Below are 5952 nucleotides of genomic sequence, written 5' to 3'. Positions count from 1 at the left end.
ATATATATATCGGAAAAATGACGTCAGTCTAATGATTATCAGGACCTTGTGATAAGCTCATAAGGCTCCTGTGTATTGATTGTTTGTCCCTGTGCATGTTTATCACTTCTGCATGTCTATTTCGTGGGGGTTCAAATCCGTGAGTCCAGAGTTACTTGAATTTTACTTGAGTCACCAAATGATTTGTTTTCGGACTCAGAAATTGTATTGGTTTGCTTTATCTCAAGAGGTTAATTAAAATCACTCCGGAAAGAAATGGGAATTCAAAGGCGTTGAAGTTTATATATATATATTTCATAATTTAAAATATTTATCTCACAATTTTTGTCATAAGAAAGCTTTCATTTATTATTAAAATATAGCTTTTTCATTTCTGAGAAATATTTAAAAAGCGCTTACGAAACGAGAGATGTTTGAGAAAGATAGAGTTAAACTTTAGTGAATTTTCATTTATTTATGTTACCGGCAAAGTATTAAACGCCGGTATTCTATAGAATGCCTAAGGCATTGTATATAATGCCGGATGTATGAAATATGAGAAGGTATGATGAAATATGAGAAGGTATGATGAAATATGAGGATTATTACATACTTTGCCTGGGCATTGTTTATAATACCTAGCCATTCTATAGAATGACAAATGCTATTCAGGCAAAGTATGAAAAAAACATCCTGATGAGGTTATTATGTAAATGATGTGCATTTCTTAATAATAGAAATTTTATTCTGAAAAAAATAATGAGAGTGCCATGAAATTTTTTTTAAATTCAAAATGCACAAAGATAAATGAAAGTTGTTCAAAACATAATTTATGCCTTCCTTATTAAGGAAAATAAAAATTTCATATAAAAAAAAACAAGAAATTAACCTACTTGTTGCAACATGGCTGACTTAATAACATTTTGAACTACATTACGAAACGAATCAGAGAGGTATTTCATACTTTTTCCGGTTTCTCATTTGACAATCTATAGAATGCCTATAAAATGTGTAAAATATAAATCGTTTCATACATTGCCGGCTAGTTTTAGGCATTCTATACAATGCCTAGGCATTCAATGGAATGCCGGATTTCAAACTTTGCCGTTAACACTTACAAAATATATTAAATGTTCTTTCAATGACATTCAGTGACATTTCTCATTCTATAATTCTGGTTACAAAGGAGTTCCATTATTATTCTAGTAAACCATTATTATTCTGGTAAAAGATTAATCATTAGCATTTCGAAAAGCTTAAAGCAGTTCCATATTTTAGCTTTTCTGTAGCACATTGTATACATAATTATCCAAAATATTAGTATTCAATGCGAAAGTTTTTTATTTATTTATTATTTTTTTTATTTATTTTTTTGCTTTTGCATTAAGAATAATCTGAACACCTTGCGTACCCTTTGGTTAAATGGAATAAATGTATTTTGAACATAGTATTAATATTTTTACAAAAATATTCATAAAGTATTGTAATAATAAAGTTCGCCGGAGTTATGCTTGGTGGTGTAAATGCAAACAATAACTGGAGAAGGAGATTTAACTTTGAACTGTACAAGATTTATAAATAATCTGATATTATTAAATACATAAAAATAAATAGAATGAATTTGATGGCTTACGTGATTCGAATGAGTGATGACAATAAAATAAAAAACATACTGGGGTATGTTTACTGGGTATGTTAACATACTGGGGTAATATAATAAAATAAAAAACATACAATAAAATAAAAAACAAACAACGGGTCTAAAAAGATCCACTGGAATAAGAGAGCAGGGAAGGCAGCGGTTGAGATGGGCTGACTCGTGGAGTCTGATTTTCTTGCGGAAAAGAAGTGGAGATCAAAGATAAATCGGAAGCCGCTATGGAGAAATCTTCAGAGGAAGGCATAGGCCCACATTGGGCTGTCTGGCCAACTATGGTGATGAGGATGTAATAATAAAGTAAAAGTAAGACTCCTTTTTCAAAAAACTTTATTTTTTATTTCCCGGACTCAAGAATGAATGACAGTTTGCGAAATCAAAATAAACAATAGAGGTAATTTTGAGCGAGATTTTGTAAAAATCTGAGTTATGTCATCTTTTCATAATGTATGTTTACAAAGTCCTTCTCGATGCATTTTTAATATTTTTATGCGAATTATTTTTTTTTCTCCTTTTAAGAAAGTACTTTGTCATTTCACAACGTTACATAACAGCAAAATACGAATATTTAGAAATAAAAACGTTAGGTCACAACATATTAATCTATTTTTAAAAATAAATAATCCGACACACAAGTTGATGCTTAATGTGTAACTTTGGGTCTCAGATGAAGTGTCTGGATCAGGACGTTAAAACAAAAATAGAAAATGAAAGAAAGATACATTGAACCTAGGGGGAGAGTTAAAAGTTCGAGGGGTTTGCGAATGGCAATTTTTAATAATTTCTCAAATTACTCATTTTTTTAAAAAAAAAAATTTTAAAACAATTTCTGCTTCCTTTAAAGTTTTTATTGAGTAAAAAACACCATCTTAAAGCTCACTTTAACACATGGCGAAACCAATACCTTGTCATTCACTTACAAGGTTATTAGATTCCTTTTTACTATATGGGAAAATGTCCACGGCTTCAAATTACCTTGCTTTATCGATCCATATCTTGATATCTATGAATGTTGGTTGCAAGAGATAACTTAGTTGTTTGAATTTGGTTTGAAAAATGCCTCATAGGGAATATTTTCTATAATTTTGGGAGAGCGTTTTTGGGATTGAAATACGATATAATCAATAGATGGAGGACGCTACATGAGTGGTCAAATCAAACTCATTTTACCACGTTTATATCAACTTGCCTTCGTGTATGCCTTCGGGTGGAATTTTGTAATCGATTTTAAGCTAACTTCCCGACTAGCTACAGACTTCAAATTTGGCACATTTGGTTCAGAATTGGATGACAATGTATGAAAATGAAGAGAAAAAAGACATAAAAAGAAAAATAAAATTAAAATTGAAGATAAAATAATATTTTCGCGATTGTCTTTTGTTGTCGATTCCATTATTTCAAATTAGTGTCACATGTCAGTTGAAAAGTTTTGTGTACAGTGAGTGAAAAAATTAGAGATGTTGGAAGTGAGCACAAAAAAATCAAAATAAAAATATCATTTTTGAAAATCACGTTTTTGTAGTGGAGAATAATAATTAAAAAACAAAAATTTGAAAAACGAAAAACGTGGGGAGCATGAAATACATAACAGTACATATACACATACATATACACATTTTCTTACTCATGCACATGCGCAACCACATACATATCCACATACACATGCATATGCACAAGCATATTCCACATATACACATCCACATTCAGATACAATTACATATATGCATACACATATTCTCATGAGCACATATACTGTTACTCTTATGTATTTCATGTTGTATGTATTCATGTTTATGTCATGTTTATGTATTTCATGTTATGCATTTCATTTTGTATAGATAAAAAAAATCCTTTCAACTTTTGAAATATATTCCTTTTTAATTAAGTTTGTGTCTTTTTTGATTGAATTAAAAAAATACATAGGAAACAATACCTCACTTGTCTGTATAGCAATGTAAGATATGCAAATAAAAACAAAATTGTACGTTTGTACTTAAAACTTTTGGCATTATTTTTTCAGATGAAAAAGCCTATCTTTTCTGGGCTATAAGGTTAAAAATCAAATTTAGTCTTAAATTTATTAATACACTACTAAGTTTCAAATATTTGTACGCAACCAATGTATGTTTGAAATATATATAGAGAACACATGTATTATACCCCAATTTTCAATTTAACTTCGCTTCAATTTGTCAATTTTGAATTTCTGTTCACCCCCCCCCCCATTGGAAAAGTCGTACCTATGTGCTTGGATAGAATGTCTGAATTCTATTTCAAATGGTTGGGTCTATCAAAGATAGCGAAATACTTATTTAAAAGAGATTCAACTGAAAAAATTTATTTTGTATCATTCTTACATGTTTTAGCTAACAATTTGAGAAATAAAAAAAACTTTCTAGAATGTCTGGGAAAGTCACGTGTCACTAAGTTATAGAATTTCGTCTTATCATTTCATCCACCTGGATGCAATAATCATCTATCTGTAAATCACATCAACAAATATTTAAGTACTTCTCCACTCTGCATCAACGATAAATTAAGACACGGGTAAAAAAATTTTATTTAAAAGAAAAAAAAACGATAACATTGAAAAATTTGATAGGTTGGTTCTAAAACTACCTATAACTTTTTATAGAACTTTTCTCGAGACATCTATAAGTGAATATTTATTATTTTAAAGCCCAATTTTTAAACTGCCTATATTTAAAACTTTTTTTCCTTCATAATAAAAGTGGGAAAATGTTAACAGACGATAATTATTAATAATTTTTTTCAACTGATCTCAAGATTCTTCTTGCTCATTTTATCTCCGGCAAATGGTCAGTATGAATTGTTCGTAAAAATGCTGCACCATTAAAGAGATTTTACAAAGAGCTAAGTTTCTCCTTGTTATTTATTATTATCGAAGACTGACGTTAACACTGGTTGAGCTTCAGAGCACATGCGTGAAAATTTCCCTACAAACAGTAGTGAGCCGCGATGGCTCAGAGGATAGAGTTTTCACTTCCCAATAGGGTGAACCGAGTTCGAATCCCAGCGATGGCATGTCGATACGAATTCCGCATCCGGCTTGCACCAACTACAGTGCTGACGTGAAATATCCTCAATGGTAGACGGGTCATGAGTTAGAGTTCCTTTGTCGTCAGCCTAACCGTGGGAGGTTCTCGTGGTCTTCCTCTCCATGTAGCGCAAATGTGGGTTGATTCATCAAAAAAAGTCCCTCATGAAGTCAAAATTTCTCCCAATACTTAATCCAGGAGTTCTTTTTGTCTTCTGGATTAGGTTCAAAATTACAAGGCTACGGAGTTGAACATTATAGTAGTCGTAAACCCAAATTTGGGTCAGTCGCTCAACGACGGTTATAAAATAAAATAGAAGTGTTCATTAGCGTTACGGTGAACGGAAAACAAACTCTATACATCATCTCACAATTGAGAGCATTTTTGAACTGGTAACTCACCAGAGTTATTCAAAACAGAAATGCGCTAGAACCTGTGCATGAGATAGTTTGATCGTTTTATTCTCCTTTCATGAACTGCCTGTTGAAACTAAGATTTTCCGAAAGTGTATGGGGTGGTGGCATTAGTCAAACGGCAGAAAGAAAGTTCTGCCTTATAGGACAATCCTTTAAGAGCGATTTTTTTTAAAAAATGATCTTAATGCATTCCCTCAAAACCTTCTGAAAACATTTTATTACTTTCCTCAGAGTGATATTAAGTTATTTTTAAGCAAAAAACGCTACTTTCGTTTCCACCTGAAAGAGAAAGTCACGTGATTATTCACGAACTGACGTCACACGTGTCCATCTCCCGTTCATTTACAATCGCTGTGCCGTGAAAGTCAATGCGTTCTTGCTTTCGTTTGAATTTTCATAATTAAATCCAACTATTTTAGATGGTCAATAGTTATAGTACAATTTACTACACCGCTATACCCTCTCTTAAACTCTCTTAAATTATGTGACGAACAATCAAAGTCATGTTCCTGTAATTTGCATAATTATTCTTGAGTATGGTAATTCTACAGGCAAAATTTTTACTTCAATTTCGGTGTGATTCTAATTATCCTTAATTTATAGACATTGTGTTTATTACTTTGATTTTGAATTATTTGGTTGAGACAAGAAATATATTTTCATCATGTTTGAAACAATATAATAGCAAAATAAGGATAATAGTAAAAAATTTCTTTTATTGACTTAATATTTAAAATTTTGTTGATAAAAAAAAATCAAATCTACGTAGAAAAAAATCGCGCGTAAATTTTCATCTGAAAGGTCCTTCACGAAAACATGCTTTGTGAAAGCTTTTTCTATA

The sequence above is a fragment of the Parasteatoda tepidariorum genome, chromosome 2 (genome assembly GCF_043381705.1).
Source record: "Parasteatoda tepidariorum isolate YZ-2023 chromosome 2, CAS_Ptep_4.0, whole genome shotgun sequence".
Classification (NCBI taxonomy): Eukaryota; Metazoa; Arthropoda; class Arachnida; order Araneae; family Theridiidae; genus Parasteatoda; species Parasteatoda tepidariorum.
This window is presented reverse-complemented; position numbering follows the sequence as displayed.